We start from the raw sequence: 17979 nt of genomic DNA, 5'->3' as shown, positions 1-17979 counted from the left end.
CACCTAAGAAAAAAGCCGGAAGTGGTGCTGTGGCTCAAGTGCTAGAGCGCTAGCCTTGAGCCGAAGAGCTGAGGGTCAGCACACAGGCCCAGAGTTCAGGCCCCATGACCGGACCCAAAAACAAAACAAAACAATACTAGTATTGGGGTTTGAACCCAGGATCTGGGTATTGTCCCTTAACTTTCTCATTCGAAGCTGGTGCTCTACCATTTGAGCCACAGCTCCACTTCTGGCTTTTGGGTGGTAAATCGGAGATGAGAATCTCAGGGATTTTCCTGGCTAGGCTTGTTTAGAACCATGATCTTCCAATCTCAGCCTCCTAAGGAACTAAGGAATTACAGGCATGAGCCTCTGGCACCCAGCTACCTGCCTTACATCTGAACCAATGTTAAGGCATTGCTCATGCTGTTCATTAACGTGTGGTCTGTGGACAAACCTATGAGAAATAGAAGCTGTCAAGACCCTTCCTAGAACTGATGATATATACACATGCATTCAATTCTGAGAATCACTGTAAAGCTTCCAAGCTTCCTGTAGGAGATTTGTATCATCATTATTTATTTCCCTGCAACAGTTACACAGGGCCATAGAAAAGGTGCCAAGGATTATCCAAATTGTGTTCCCCAGGATGCTGTCCAGCCCTTATAGATCGACTCACTTCATTTCTCTCTGAGCTTTAAAAGGAAACCAGACATCACACTTCTGCTGGTTGTCTTGACAAGTCAGGCCCAACACATACACACACACACACACACACACCTGCAGACACCCACCTACCCAGGTCTTTTTTTTTTTTGTGGTCCGGTCGTGGGGCCTGAACTCTGGGCCTGGGCGCTGTCCCTCAGCTCTTCAGCTCAAGGCTAGCGCTCTACCACTTGAGCCACAGTGCCACTTTTGGCTTTTCTTTTTGCTTATGTGGTGCTAAGGAATCGAACCCAGGGCCTCAGGCATTAAAGGCAAAGCGCTCTACCACTGAGCCACCTTCCCAGCCCCCTTTTTTTTTTTTGGTCAGTCGTGGGGCTTGAACTCTGGGCCTGGGCGCTGTCCCTCAGCTCTTCAGCTCAAGGTGAGCGCTCTACCACTTGAGCCACAGCACCCCTTCCGGTTTTCTGGTGGTTCCTTGAAGATAAGTGTCTCACAGACTTTCCTGCCTGGGCTGGCTTTGGACTGTGATCCTCAGATCTCAGCCTCCTAATTAGCTGTGATGACAGGTGTGAGCCACCAGCGCCTGGCCCACCTGACTTTTATGAATAGGGTTAGAGAAAAGATAGAAGTTAAAGCCTGATGTGAAACTGGACGTGTAAGCTGTTCATAATACTGGACAGCGCTGTTCCCTTTTAACTGAACTGTCCATGGTAGACTCCACGGTTACTCGAGGCTCCCTGGTGCCCCCAAGGGACTGGGTGACATTACTTCTGTATCATCCTGGAGATGACCACAGCAACGAGGTACAGCCCTGGAGATCAAATGCAAGGCTAAGAACCTGACTCCTGGGGCTGGAAAGGTGGCTCAGTGGTAGAGCGCTTGCCTTGCATGCCTGAGGCTCTGGGTTCGATTCCTCAACACCACTTAAACAGAAAATGCCAGAAGTGGTGCTATGGCTCAAGTGGTAGAGCGCTTGCCTTGAGCTGAAGAGCTGAGGGACAGCACCCAGGCCCAGAGTTCAAGCCCCACAACTGACACAAAAGAAAATAAGAACCTGACTCTTCCTCTGAGCTCTCTGTAAACTCCCACCCCCCCCCTTCCCCTGCAGGCTCCTGCCCTGCATACCCATCCTCCGTCACGCAGCTCCACACCTCTCATTTCCCAGCCTTTCCACCTGTCCAATGCCCACGGGCTTGCCACCTCCCCCTCCTCCCGTGTGCACCTTCCTCCTCAGATTCACGCTGTTCCACGCTGCGTGCGAAGCTTACACCCTGTTCACCAGGGTGGCGTCCTGCCAGCCTGTCCACGCAGCCTGCTCTCTCCTCCCTGCTGGGGGCTCTTTGGTGACTTTCTCGGGAGGCTGCGGTGCGGTGTCCGTGGGTCACACCCCACAGCGATGGGGTTGGGCCCGTCATGCCTGTCTTTGGGGCTGCTTATAGATCTTTGCTTCCTGAGCCGACTTTCAGCCCCTGCTTGGGTCAAGGCCTCTGAGATGGGTCTTTGGGGGGTGGTTTTGATGCAGAGCTTTCTCAAGTGCCCTGGAACTGGCACATTTATCACATAGCTCTCAAGCACTTTACAGTGTTCCACATAATGTCCAGTTTAGTGTATCTGTGTGTGTGTGTGTGTGTGTGTGTGTGTGTGTGTGTGTGTGTGTGTGTGTGCGTGCATGCACATGCACATGAGTGACCCTGGCTTTGGCCTTTTGCTCTAGCTTAGATTCTCATTCATGGCGGGCACTCTTCCACTTGAGTCATGCATATAAATCCAGCTTTTTTTTTTGCCAGTCCTGGGGCTTGAACTCAAGGCCTGGGCTCTGTCCCTGAGTGTCTTTTTGTTCAAGGCTAGCACTCTACCCCTTGAGCCACAGTGCCACACTTCCGTCTTTTTCTGTGTATGTGGTACTGAGGAATCGAACCCAGGGCTTCATGTATGCTAGGCAAGCACTCACTGAGCCACCTTCCCAGCCCAAGTTCCAGCTTTTTGTTGGTTATTTGGAGATAGAGTCTCATGGACCTCTCTGCACAGGCTGGCTTCAAATTTTGATTCCTGGATCTCAGCTTGAATTACAGGTGTAGGCTACCAGTTTATCTTAATACACACACACACACACAATTTATCTTAACACACGAAGATTAGAGAGGAATTGCTCTGTGAGCTCTATCCGAAGGCCTGACCCCAAACATCAAGCCACAGCAGACAGAGCCTACAACTGGCAGAATTGTGGGATACGGCCCCTGTTGCTTCCAAGCACATTACGACCTTGGGGTCGGGCACAGGAAGACGCGATCCTCATGGCTCGTGGGGCAAGCACCATGGCCTCCGACGGAGAAGCCACCTGAGAAAGGCCAGGAGCCACGTGAACCTGTAACAGCTAGAAAACTGTGTCGAGCGACACAGATTATCCAAACAGAAATGTGAATCCAAGTTAGTGACGGAGGTTTCTCCTGTGATGACGTCATGGAATGAATGGTTGTATAACAAGTCACCATTTGTCCGTCAGAGCACCCATGATAACCAGACAGGGGGGATTTCACTCCAAGCCGGAAAATAAATATTACTGCCTGGACAGATCTGCTCTAGGCACTGGGTGAAATCAAGAAATTGGATTAAAACTTTCAGGAAGGAGGAAAACTGATGTGATCTAGGGAAACTTCTAATCTCCTAGAAAATAACTGCTCATTGTTGAAATTATTTTACTATGTCAGAAATACAAAAAAGGTGATTTCTTTTTCTGAAAAGCAATAAAGAATGAAGAAAAGAGGAAACAGATGTAATAAAGAATCAGTAGATCTGGAAAATATTCTATTATTGGTAGAAAAGGGTCTAGAAAAACTGTAATCCTAGCTACTCAGAAGGCTTAGATATGAGGATCGAGGCTCAAAGCCAGCTCGGGCAGGAAAGTCCGTGCAACTCCAGTGAACCACCAGAAAACCAGAACTGGTGCTGTGGTTCAAGTGATAGAGCGCTTGCCTTGAGCTGAAGAGCTAAGGGACAGCGCCCAGAGTTCAAGCCCCATGACTGACCAAAAACAAAACCCAAAAAACCCCAAAATATTTCGTTGGAAATGCCTGGTGGTAGAGCAGGCATGAGGCCCTGGATTCAATCCATTTATACATAAGATCAAAATACAGAGATATATTTTCACTTTAAATAAAATCTTTCATAATGTCTGTTACACATTAATTATCCCATGCAAATAAATACTTTGACATGGCATCTGTCGCCAGATAGAAGGCATTTAAGATATTTTTTTAACAAAATGTAATAAAAACTAAATTATAATATAGACCAACAAAAGAAAATAAAACAACACAATAAACTTCTCCATTAACTTCAAACCAAATGGTATAAGTAACAATGAAAAAGAACATGTCAACTTTGACTCATTGCATGAATCCAAAGAATTTAATGTGACTTTTTTTTTTTTGGTCCTGAACTCTGGGCCTGTGCGCTGCCCCTCAGCTCTTCAGCACAAGGCTAGTGCTCTACCACTTGAGCCACAGCACCACTTCCGGTTTTCTGGTGGTTGATTGGAAATAAGAGTCTCATGGACTTTCCTGCCTGGGCTGGCTTTGTACCGTGATCCTCAGATCTCAGCCTCCTGAGTAGCCAGGATGACAGGCGTGAGCCACCGGTGTCGGGCTTAATGTGACATTTAAAAACATTTAAGTCTTATATATTGCCAAAAATGCCCCCCCCCCGTTTTGTTTTCCTTAATAGAGCTATCAGGTTCTTTCGATGGTTCTACTAGAGAGATCTGTTACCCCGCTACTCACACCAGTCAACCCCCATCCTGTCTATGAAGCTAGCTTCGTGATGCTGGTGACGTGCTGGCTATTCAGACAACATCATAAGGGCAAACACCATTGTTCATTTGCAAAGTGTCCCCGTATCTTGTCATCCTTCCAGCAGTTGGATTGCCGAGGCCTTGGACCCTTGCTCTGGTGGAGTCTAATTCCGATCGCTCTACAAAGAGCTAGGGTTACACTGAGGAAAGGTTACCATTTACGTGAGGCTCGAAGCCTGCCAGCACAACTCATCGCCACAGTGAAATTCCTAGCTAGTTTTTTTTAATCTCAAGGACATTCCTGGTGCTGCCTACAGTGCAGAAGGAACAACTCGGGATAGGTTAACGCACAGAACCCACACGGAGTCCGAATCCACACTTCCATCTCCAGGTGGTGGGGTGGGGTGTTTTCATGGCAGCCAAACAAAAGAGTTGTGGGGTTTTTTTGCTTGTTTGTTTGTTTGTCCTGTTGTAAATCTCTTGCTTGCTTTCTTCCTCCCTTCCTTTTTTCTTTTCTTCTCTTTCTTTGCAAAACCCTAGAGGAAAATGTGGCAAGATCAATATTTAAGGGTGAGCATTCTCCTAGAAATTATTCCTTTGCATGTTTTATCACTTGAGTGAGATCTGAGTCACTTCACATCAACTAAGAAAAAAAAATAACATTTTAAATTGCTGAAGTGATTTTTTTTTTTTTTTTAAATCGGTCATGGGGCCTGAACTCCGGGCCTGGGCGCTGTCCCTCAGCTCTTCAGCTCAAGGCTAGTGCTCTACCACTTGAGCCACAGCGCCACTTCTGGCTTTTTCTGCTTATGTGGTGCTAAGGAATCGAACCCAGGGCCTCATGCACGCAAGGCAAGCAGTCTACCACGGAGCCACCTTCCCAGCCCTTAAAGTTTTAATAGGATAAATATTAAGCCTCTTAAGAAAGCACCAGGACCATTGCGTTTCCTATTTTCTCACTGGACAAGCAAGATCTAATCTACAAGCCTGTCCCAAAGTGATCATTGGTTAATGTCGGATCTAAAGGAAAAAACGCGTAATTCTGATTCCTCCGGTGTTGAATTGGTTTTCTGTTCTGACGCCAGGGCCTCTTGTGTGTCTTGTCAATTCTCCTATAATCTTCAGAGCTAGGTGATTGAACTCGGAGGCGCATCCAGAGTAAGACCAAAGGCATTCTGAGATTCCGCTCCTGATCACTGCCCTCTTTCATTGGTTGAGGATCAGGGACTGGAGACCGGAAGTCCTGCTTGGCCTTCATATCCCATGGATTAGAAGATAGCAGGACCTGCTAATGCCTGGCCTGATTATTTGTGCTTAGAAGAGGAAGCTTCTGGAATATTAAGAGACCCTTTCGTGACCGGCCCTTTATGACGATTAGCTTCTCTCTCCCTCTCTCTCCCTCTCCCCTTCCCCTCTGTTCTCATTAGCCTAAGACAAGATGATTTTCCAACTGGCAAATCCAATATTGCCTTTACCCACCCCCCCACCAAAACAACTCTGCTCATATTTTCCAGCTCTTCTTTCGAGATGTGCCAAAGAGCTTAGGGGGAAATTTTAGCCTCTTGTACCAACTGACCTTACATTTATTTATAAGGCAGGCTATTCTTCCAAGAAGTTCTCTCACATAATCCTGCTCCTCTCATGGCGGGTGGGGGGAAAGAGATTCATTTTTAACCTTCCTTGCCACAACCCCTCTCTCTGGTTCCTAAGGTTTCTCTCTAGAGTCTGCTACGTAAAGGTTAGATGCTCTGGGCTGGGGAGTTGGGTGGAGAAATCACATTCTCTATTGAAATTTCAACCAGTATTGCTAACTCACACAGCAAACTCACTCATACATCGACACAGTTATTATTCATCTCCCTGGACTGGAGGCATCTAGGCAGCTGAGACACAGGAGTGGAGGATACTCACTAATCTCCAAGTGAAAGGACTATCCCATTACCCAGTTCATGCTGCCCCGGGAATACACTACAATGATAGGGGAAAAGCAAAAATGGCTAAGGCTTCCACCACTCAGGTTAATCGCCACCATTCAGTGGCTGAATTACTGCTTGAAGGACCTCCCTCCCTCCGCCATCATGGCAGTCCAGTTTCAACCAGTGTTCTGGGAAGAACCAAACCCTTTTGAAGCCATGACATCCTCTGGATTGGTGGCTGTAGACAGTGACCCGGAGCCCCTTCTAGGTACCAGTGTGGGAAGGCTGGCTTCTGGATTGCCACTCCTTCCTTCCTTCCTTCCTTCTTTCCTTCCTCTTCTTCTTCCTCTTCCTCTTTTTTTTGTGTGCCATTCCTGGGCTTGAATCAGGGCCTGGGCATTGTCCCTGAGCTTCTTTGGCTTGAGGCTAGCACTCTACCACTTGAACCACAGTGTCATTTCCACTTTTTCCAAGTAGTTATTGGAGATAAGAGTCTCATGGACTTTCCTGGTCAGGCTGGCTTTGAACTGCGACCCTCAGATCTCAGCCTTCTGAGTAGCTAGGCAGTGAGGCAGCAAAACTCATCTTAATTTCTTTCTTTTCTTCCTTTTTTTTTTCTAGGTTCCCAGGGAAGTAGGAAATTGTATTCTGTCTGAAACTCTGCTTGGAATATGTTACAGAAATGTCAGAGTAAGTACAGTACCACACGTGGATGTGTGTGTACATGGGAGAAATTACACTTGAAAAAAAACACACAGGAGTCAGGCCCTGGTGGCTCATGTCTGAAATCCTGGCTACTCAGGAGGCGGAGATCTGGAGGATCATGATTCATGGCCAGTCTTGGGCAGAAAAGTCTTCAAGACTCTTACCTCCAAAATAACCAGAAAAAATAAAAACTGGACTGGAGTTGTACCAGCCTAGCAAACAAGCTAAGCCAGTGAGACCCTGAGCTCAACCCCTGGGAAAAAATACAAAAGGAGGAAGGGAAGAGATAGAAAACAAGAAAGGACAGGAGGGAGGTATGGAAGAAGGAAAGAAGAGAGGGAGGGACAGAGGAAGGAAGGAAGGGAGGGAGGGAAGGAGGGAGGAATAGAGAGAAAGAGAGAGAGAGAGGGAGGGAGGGAGGAAGGGAGAGAGGGAGGGAGGGAACTATAGGACATCCCAGAAATTTGAAGTGGCTATTTATATTATCGTTTCTTCTAGGGGCTGGGAAGGTGGCTCAGTGGTAGAGCGCTTGCCTCACATGCATGAGGCCCTGGGTTCAATTCCTCAGCACCACATAAACAGAAAAAGCTGGAAGTGGTGCTGTGGCTCAAGCAGTAGAGTGCTAGCCTTGAGCTGAAGAGCTGAGGGACAGCGCCCAGGCTCAGAGTTCAAGTCCCATGACAGACAAAAAAATAGTAATAATGATATAAATAAATAAGTTATTTCTTCTGGACAGTTTTAAATCTATTAGCCCCCAGTTATGACAGAGGAAAATGAAAGTGAGTGCGTGCGTGCATGCGTGCGTGTGTGTGTGTGTGTGTATGTGTGTGTGCATGCACATGAGTATATAATTCAAAGGCATGCAAGGAGGCTTTCCAACTCTTTCCTTACTGAATTGTGTCTGGTTTTGTTTCCCCCACAGAATAAAGAAGACCACCCGAGTCTCTCTGCCCATCAGTTCCCCAGTTAATGAAAACTCCAATGTCAGATCAAGTTATTCCACCTTAGTTCAACCACTGTGTATTGATGCCCGCAGGGTAGGTTTGGGGTTAGAGGGGCCCACGAATAGAGACTTGGGTCCAGAGAATGTAGAATCATGGCGACTTTCTTGAGAAGGATGCGTGAGAAAAATCCCCCAGGGATCTGATCTCAAATGGTGGCACACGCCTGTCATCCTAGATACACAGAAGGCTAAGATCTGAGGATCATGGTTCAAAGCCAGCCAGGCAGGAAAGTCCATGAGTCTCTCTTTTTTTTTTTTTTTTGGTCCGATCATGGGGCCTGAACTCTGGGCCTGGGTGCTGTCCCTCAGCTCTTCGGCTCAAGGCTAGCGCTCTACCACTTGAGCCACAGTGCTAGTTCCAGCTTTTTTCTTTTTGCTTATGTGGTGCTGAGGAATCGAACCCAGGGCCTCAGGCATGCAAGGCAAGCGCTCTGCCACTGAGCCACCTTCCCAACCCCGTCCATGAGACTCTTATCTCCAATAAACCACCAGAAAACCAGAAGTGGAGCTGTGGCTCAAAGTGGTAGAGCACTCACCTTGAGCAAAAGAGCTGAGGGACAGCGCGCAGGCCCAGAGTTCAAGCCCCACGACCACAAAAAAAAAGAAAAAAAGAGGGAAATCCAGAGGATTCTGGAATGAGTCCACAGTAGATCTATGACTTGACAATTTGTCTTAAGTGCCACACCAGAGGAACAATCCCATAAAACCATCCAAGGAATGCATTCCCTTTTAATTAAAAAAAATAAAGAGGGAGGTCCTTCTAATTTAACAACAACAACAAAAAACAGGATGGGAGTGACAAGAGCAACTATATGAAGGAAGAAAAACAAATATCAGAAGAATGGGTATTTGACTGGTGTTCCCATTAGAAGCGCCATCTTTTTGAGAAAGGAAGCAGGGTGTAGTGGGTACCAGCTACCTCTGATCCAGCCACTAGTGGCCAGCTTCCCAGCTTTCCGGTCTTGACAGTGTGGATGGTGGAATAGCATCACCTTCGCTTCTCTTCCTTATGCAGGTTCAGAGTCCCTGCAGTAGTCTATCGGGATCTACTTGTGTTGCAGCCCCTGTGTTCACTAAGGTAACCTGTCCACACTGCAGTCCATAGGGTTTGGATTTTATAGACACACTGTAGACTTGGCTAAAGGGCTAAAGCACCGGAGGCCCACAGAGCGACTTGTGGTTTATCCTGTGCCCCTAAGACGTTGTCTCCGTGCCAGTTTTATACCTCTGGGTGGATAGGGCAGTCCTCGTGTCCAAGCAGATTCTCCTCACTGTTCAGGGATGCTCTTCTGAAGTAGTCAGTACGCCAGAGAATAGCAACGTCTTGCTTAGGGTACGTTGAGAAATGGCCACCTCCCAAGCACCTACTGGAAAGAGCTAGATTTAGAGTTGAGCCTAGTCTGGGCTTTCTGTCTCTTAGTCACTCAACCTAGCTCAGCAGAACTCGAAGCATCACCCTTGACAGAGACAGTAGGTCTGTAGGCAAGCATCAGGAACACGTACTGACAGGCACACCTACCTGTTCTTTCTACACGTCTCTCCCAGAGAACACACATCTGGTCAGCAGGCCCCAGGGCTAAGCTAAGCCCTTAGGGCTCCCAGATAGAAAGATCTAAGGTGCTCCAATCTCTGGTCTCTGAGCCAAGTTATAATCTGAAATCTTATTCTCCATTCTAGTAGACCCCTAAAGATGAGGATCCAGGTACAAATTAACCACCCGTCCATCTCTGCATTGTAAACCTAAAATGGCTATGGTCAGATAGCCATATGCTATGGCTATTATATGGTTATAGCACCTTTTGCCCATAAAGCTAGCTCTCTCCTGCTTGAGCCCTAGCTCCACTTCCAACAAACACGTCTTATAGAGTAATAGAACTCTTCTGCACGCAGATGTTTTTAGATTAGATTATCTATGAGCCTCGAGACCTGCAGTGAGTCTGGCCTCATTGCACAAAGGAAAAACTGTGTCTTGAGAGGCTGAACTTTCTCTAAATTCCCATGACCCTCTTCCCCTCAGCCAAGGACACGGCTGAGATTTTGGCTGAAGTCTTCTGAATCATGACCTTGGGCTCATACCAAATGATAGTACTGCCTGTGCACTTGTGACCAATGACAGAAAGTGAATCTGTGACTTAGACATGTCCACAGCAAAAATACTCATTCAACAAAACCAAGACCCGTCCGCTCATCTGTTTTCCAGTTTGGAAAATGGCTTTGGGGGACACGAATAACCATTTTTTTTTTTTCTTCAGTAACCACAAGATCTAGGAAATTACTAAAAGTAATTGACACTTGACTGGGAATGCCCAGCAATTCCTTGTGTGGTTCAGATCTGGTCAGTTGGTCAGATGAAAGAGCACGCATACACACGTGCTAAAGCTGGAGTCTCTCGGCTCTATGCATGGTGCAAGAGTTTCTTCCATTCGCTGACCTCTGTGTGTCCTTCAGCATCTTGAAGACATCGCCACAATGTCGAGTCCAGGCCACGGCCACCGTGCAAGTCCGCTGGTACAGGGATGGAGGACTGATAGCCAACTCAGATGACTTCTGGATCCTGAGAAAAAGTAACACAATAAGCTTTCATTTATTGCTTTAGTCAGTCATGTTGGGCTTGGATTCAGGGCCCGGGCACTGAGCTCTTTCACTCGAGGTTAGCTAGGGCTCTACCACTTTGAACCCCAGTACCACTCCCAGTTTTCTGGTGGTTCATTAGAGATAAGAGTCTCATAGGGACTTTTCTGCCAGGTCTGGCTTCAAACTGCAATCCTCAGACTTCAGCCTCCTGAATAGTGAGGATTACAGGTATGAACCACTACGCCCAGTGCGATAAGTTTTCCATTGTATTTCATTCCAGTGAGCCTTGAAATCTAATTCATACCTGAAGGTAGTTTTATAGCTGAGTTGTTGTAGTTTAAGCGATTTCTATTGTCATACCAACTATTACTTTTAATCCAAACAGTTCCTCAACAAGAAAAGCAACCAAAAATTACATGATTGCTGTTTGTTTTAATGAAAGACTATATATATATATATAAACACATATAACACAATAATATAACATATATGGAGCATATATATAGCTCACACATTGTGTGTGTGTGTGTGTGTGTGTTGTTCATGCTGGCCTTGAACCCTTAACTCAAGCTTTCCTTCTCTAACTCAGTTCCTGAGTAGTATGGATTACAGGTTCATGCTATAGCACCTGGCTGAATGAATCATTTTAACAACCATGAAAGACCAGTTTATTTTCACAATGAATCTCCATTATCTTCCCAACGAGTTCTTGGTATATAAGCAAAAGAGAAGTGCGATCCTCAGTTCTCAGCTTCCTGAGTAGCTAGGATGACAGGTGTGAGCCACCAGCGCCCGGCGATCATTTTCTTTAGTAATAATCACTACCATAATCCTCAAACCCTAGCCGTTAGTGTTCCCAGTGAGGGCTTGGGACACTTGGGACACTCTTAGCTTCCTGTGAGGGTTGGACTGTTGCTTGAGGACCAATTCTGCTCCAATGAAATCTAGCTTTTGCTTAAATGGATTCCCCTCCATTGCACACCTCCCCCTCCCCGTGGTATGGCTGCCCTTGAATTCCCCCTGCATTCTCAGTGAGACTAAAATTGTTTCCATCTGTGACCTCTGACATCGTGAACTCCGCATTTATGTTTACAAACAATTCATCACTGAATCCTCAGTGAGCATACAAACATAGTGGTTTGTATTTGCCTTCAGCTATTTCTCATATGTACCCAGCCCCTCCTCCCAACTAAATTAATTATCATTGTTGCAAGTCTTTTTTTCTTTCTTTCTTCTTTTTTGTCTTTCAGAAACGTGCTTATCATCCATTCCTGGTAAGTGTAAGCTTTCCATATCTTGATCATAGGATACATTTTTTAAAATGAACATCATAAGTCACTATTGCACCTGGAATCCTAGCTACTCAGGAGGCAAAGATCTGAGGATCGCAGTTCAAAGCCAGCCAGGGCAGAAAAGTCCATGAGACTCTTATCTCCAATGAACCACCAGAAAACTGGAAGTGGCGCTGTGGCTCAAGTGGTAGAGCACTCACCCTGAGCTGAAGAGCTGAGGGACAGTGCCCAGGCCCTGAGTTCAAGCCCCATGACTGAAAAAAAAAAAGTCACTATTGCCTTCATGAGCTCTTTGGAGGTTTCTTGGACCAACTCCTGAACGGAAAACAAACAAACAAAAACAACACAGAAGAAACAATAAACTGGGATGTGTCCGTGTATGTATTCATATGTTCTTCACTCGGTTTTGTTTGTGGCGTGTACACTATGGCTAAGGTTCTGCTCTTGGCACCACGGAGACAGGTAGGAGCCAGACTGACAAGATCCCTATTCTCGGAGAGCAAGCGGTCTCTCTGTCCTTCCACGTGACTGAGTGCTTATGACTCATCAGCTAAACGCAGAAGCAGCAGGGCATGCTGACATCAGACACCCACACTGGCTGACTGTCTAGCAGTACAGCCCAGCACACAATGGCCGCCACTTTGCTTGTTTCCTGGAGTCCCTGAAGCTCTGGGGTACACCCTTCATGACATTGTCTCCCCCAAAGGATGTATAGGGCCCAAGGAGGTAGAAAACCAACAAAGAAAAACAAAGGGGAAATAGAAAGATGGCGCGCACACACACACACGCACACACACACGCACACGCACACACACACACACGACACGCGCGCGCACACACACACACACACACACACACACAGAGCCGTGGGTGCAGGGACATGTAATGTCGGAAGCTTGAATGCAGGGACGAAGGTAAATTTGGGTTTGGGCGCCTGGCACATTTAATCAATTATCACTTGGGACTCAAGAGACACCAGAGCTGGTTTGTTTATTAAAGTCTGGGTCATTACGACCTAGACATCTGAACATCTCTTTATACAGATGTTGGAGCCTTCCAATGCTCCTTCCAAAACCGGTGTCTTACTTTAAACTATTATTTTTTCTCCTCCATAAACATTTTTTTTTTTTATGATCAAAGGAGTTGTTTTGCTCATCCCCCACTCTCTTGAAGATATTCTTGCTCGTGGCTCAGACTATGCTAATCAGGTAGGCAAGGTCAGAAGGAAAAGTCTTTTATTTTTTTCCCTTCCTCTGTCAATGTTGCAGCCGAGTGAGGGAGTAGCATGCTGTAAGGAAAGAAAACAGTGCCTCCGTCCTGGAATGAAGCTCTTTATTAGTACAATGTTTATCTTTGAAATTCTGCCTTCTCTTTCCCATGCATCATCTTCCCAGGTCTCTCCTGCTTTGGTAGCAGGAATGGCAATTGTTAGGTCACTTCAGAAAATGTTTTTTGTTTTGTTTTGTTTTGTTTTTTGATTGGTCGTGGGGCTTGAACTCAGGGCCTGGGCGCTGTCCCTCAGCTCTTCAGCTCAAGGCAAGTGCTCTACCACTTGAGCCACACGCTACTTCCGGTTTTCCGGTGGTGGAGATGGGAGTCTCACAGACTTTCTTGGTTGGCCTGGCTTTGAACCACGATCCTCAGATGTCAGCCTCCTGAGTAGCAAGGATGAGAGGTGGGAACTACCAGTGGCCCCTCTATAGGTCTTTTATTCAAAGCGCTAAAGCTACAAAATATAGAAGTCTCGGAGTATAATGAGCTCCCATGTTTCAAGAGATAGCTAGTAGAGAAAACAGCCACATCAGACAGATAAGACAAGTGGCTGTTGTTGTTTTTAAAATAATTTATTTGTTCACTGTCTTTAAGGAGCTGTACAAAGGAATTTCCATTCAACAGGTCAATGTATGAATGAAAGGCATCTTGATCAATATTTCCCCTTTACTCTCCCAGATTGTATTAGGTTGTGGGTATTTTTTTTTTCTTTTTTTTTTTTTTATTGTAAAGCTACTATACAGAGGGTTACAGTTACATGAGTGAGGTTATGAGTACACTTCCTCTTGAACATTGTTACCCCCTCCATTGTTTTCCCCCTACCATCCCCTCCCTCCCTCCCTCCCTTCCCCGAGGTTCTTTTTTTTTTTTTTTGATTGTGATTAAATGATTACATAATTTCAAAGTCACAAGTTCATTCTAACTTCCCTGGAGCAAATTGTCTACCACAGTCTGTAATATATAACAGTGTTCACATGTTATATACCATATTTGTGATCAGCAGCATGAGGATATTTAGTAGTGGTTCAACCAGATGAGCGGGAGTTCTTTGTTTCTTAAGTCCTGTTAGTTTTGTCGTATCACCTAACCTTTTGGATTTAGCATCCACTTATGAGGGAGACCATGTACCGTTTGTCTCTTCGTTCTTGGCTTACCTCGCTCAACATGATTCCTTCTAGCTCCATCCATTTCCCTGCAAATGCCATTATTTTGTCATTTCTAATGGCTGCATAATATTCCATTGTGTATAGATACCACAATTTTTGGATCCATTCATCTGTGGTGGGGCACCTAGGTTGTTTCCATATCCTAGCTATTGCGAACAGTGCTGCAATAAACATGGAGGTGCACGTGTCCTTGTATATTGGTTCCTGTTGTTCAGGGTAGATGCCTAGAAGTGGTATGACTGGGTCGTAAGGGAGGTCAATCTACTCTCCCAGATTGTATTAGGTTGTGGTTTTTTTTAAAAAAAATATTTATACTCATGAGCTGCCTGGGATGACAAAATACCTCATCAGATGGATGGCTGGATTTGGTTGTGTTTTTGTTCGCGTGTGCGTGTATGCGCTCACACGTGGATGCATGTGTGCCCTGTACTGTGGCTTCAACTCAGAGCATCGAGCTTTTGCTTACCTTTTTCACTCAAAGATGGCACTCAACCATTCGAAGCTTTTTGCTGGTTAGTTGGAGATAAGAGTCTCTTGGAGCCTGAGGTTGGTGGTTATCGCCTGGCACCCTAGCTACTCAGGAGGCTGAGATCTGAGGATCGCGGTTCAAAGCCAGCCTGGGCAGGAAAGTCTGAGACTTTTATCTCTAATTAATCACCAGAAAACCAGAAGTGGTGCTGTGGCTCAAGTGGTAGAGCGCTCACCTCGAGCTGAAGAGCTGAGGTACAGCGCCCAGGCCCAGAGTTCAAGCCCCATGACCAACAAATAAAAAAAAAAAGTCACTTGGATTTGTCTACCCGAGGCTGGCTTCAAGCCTTCAGATCTCAACCTCCTGGGTAACTAGGCGTAAGCTACTAGGGTTCAGCCCATGGGTATTTTTTAACCTCTGGAATATTCTACTCCTAGCACCTTTATTCCCTCACATTTGACAACACTGCCTTTGTGTTAACTTAGGGCACCCATATGTGCTGACGGGAGTCGAACTTCTTCCCTTTTCAGAGGAAGTTTGCACCTTAATTATCACAGAAGCTTTTCCCGAGGACTCTGGGAAGTTCAAGTGCATTGCAAAAAATGAAGCTGGGACTGCGGTCTCAACAGCAAAACTCTTTGTTGCTCCAGGTAATCACTCTTAAAAAAAAAAATCTCCACGCTCCAATTCAGCCCTGCGTCAAGAGGAAGATTCTATTTTTACCTGAACGGGTGATGAATTCTATTTTTCAGAAGGAAAAGAAGTGGAGAAACCAAAGGATTCTCCAAGGTCTCCCACGAACGCGTTTTCCCCACAGCCGGCCTCTTTTACTCAAGGAGAAATCTACACGAAAGACAGAAATCCGGAACATGCCTCCAGTAGTCAGTCTCATGCTGGCCCCTCACCCAGGGAGCCACGGCGAACGCGAGATCCCAGAACAGCAGAAATCCTTCTGAGTTACAGCCACAATGGTAAGGCTGGGCAGATCAGACACTCTTAAAACAACAAATACTCTTAAAACAACAACAAACCCCAAACTCTAATTTTCAATACATTAATGATTATTTTGAAAAGAATCATCAAAGTAACTATTAGGATCAGTGGTCAAGTTCCAATGTGATTTCGTGATTTACAAAAACAAGTCATGTTACAAATTTGTGTATGTATTTATTTATTTTTGCCCATCCTGGGGCTTAAACTCAGGGCCTGGATTCTACCTCTTGAGTCACAGTGCCACTTCCATCTTTTCTGAGTAGTTTACTGAAGATAAGAATTTCTGCCCAGGGGCTGGGAAGGTGGCTCAGTGGTAGAGTGCTTGCCTTGCATGCATGAGGCCCTGGGTTCGATTCCCCAGCACCACATAAGCGAAAAGAAAAAAAAAAAAGTTGGAAGTGGCGCTGTGGCTCAAGTGGTAGAGCGCTAGCCTTGAGCTGAAGAGCTGAGGGACAGCGCCCAGGCCCAGAGTTCAGGCCCCATGACCGGACCCAAAAAGAATTTCTGCCCAATCTGGCTTCGAACTGTGATCCGTAGATCTCAGCCTCCTGCGTAGCTAGCATTATAGGCGTGAGCCACTGGCGTCCGGTTCATGTTACAATTTATTTCCCAAGAGTTTTTCACTTGACATAATCTCTCTTTTTTTTTGTATTTAAAAAAAATTATCTGTAAGTAGTTGTACAAGGGAATTGCCATTTAACCAAGAAGTTTATGAATGCAGTATAGTTTGATCAGTGTTACGCCTTTCAACATTTCAGCAAATACTCTTGATTTGCTGGACAGAGCATGGTGAACTTCCCGCCTTCCGTGAGCTTACGTTCTGACCAGAGTCCCTCTGACTTCCGTGGTGCTCCTTTGCTCTCAGTCCTACCCCTCACTGTGGCTGAAATCAGAAGTTTTGACCTTAGATGTATATTTATGGTCTGTTACAGAGACTTACTCAAAGGAAATGAGATGAGAAACAGAAGCAGCACTGAAATCTTTTCCCTGAATAGAAATCCCAGCTTCATCAATACAGATATTTAGAGCATTTTGTGATAAGAGTTTCTTCGTGGTCATTCTTAGGATAAAGATAGAGTGGCCAGGCACTGGTGGCTCACGCCTGTAATCTTAGCTACCACACACACACACACACACACACACACACACACACACACACACACACACACACACACACACACACAACATCTTCCTCAACTGTAGCACATTTGGAAGTGAACAAAATTGGAAATTTAGCAGTTGGTCCTACCTGTCTCCTGTCCACGTCTGGTGTGGTAGATCTCAAACTTGCAGTACCGAGACATCGCAAATCTTGTCTTCCCTTCCTGGGACCTAATCAGATAGAAGCAAGTGTCCATCAGACAGACGGCATTGAAAACAATTAAAATAGTGGCTTGCGGTGACTTCTGGATGTGTTAGCTATTATTGTTGTGCACTTGCGTATTTAAAGTCTCCGTAATTTGGATTGATTTTTGTCCCTATTAATGGAGTGTGAAATATCAGCGAGTAGGTGTGGAGAAATATTTTGGGAGATTCCTGAAATAAGACTTCGATAGACATCCACCTACTCACCAAGTTGAGCATGGTTTTTTCTTATGGGGTAACAGCTGCCCATTCAGGTGCCAGTTACTCTGAATACCAAAGCAAGCTACATGTAGAAGAAACTTTCTTTTCATTTCTTTATCTTTTTTGTGCCAGTCCTGGGCTTAAGGCTCACTCTCGACCACTTGAGCCACAGCACCACTTCTAGCTTTTTGCCTAGCGATTTGGAGAGAAGAATCTCAGGGACTTTGCTGTCCAGGCTGGCTTTGAACCGTGATCCTCAGATCTCAGCCTCCTGAGGAGTTAGGTGTGAGCCAATCAGTGCCCAGCTTTTGTTCCTTTTTTTTAGATAGTATCTTGCTATGTTTCCCAGGCTGGCCTCAAACTCTTAGGCTCAAGTGATTATCCTGTCTCAGCCTCTCAAGTAGCTGAGACTTCTCTCTAAGAGAGGGAAATAGAAGCCATTTCATGGAGATGTATCTATTTGATTGGCTGGCTCCTTCTTCTTTATTACACACACACACACACACACACACACACACACACACACACACACACACACACACACACACACACACACACACACACACACACACACACCTTGGAGACATA

The sequence above is a fragment of the Dipodomys spectabilis genome, unplaced genomic scaffold (genome assembly GCF_019054845.1).
Source record: "Dipodomys spectabilis isolate Male_0828 unplaced genomic scaffold, ASM1905484v1 ptg000611l, whole genome shotgun sequence".
Classification (NCBI taxonomy): Eukaryota; Metazoa; Chordata; class Mammalia; order Rodentia; family Heteromyidae; genus Dipodomys; species Dipodomys spectabilis.
This window is presented reverse-complemented; position numbering follows the sequence as displayed.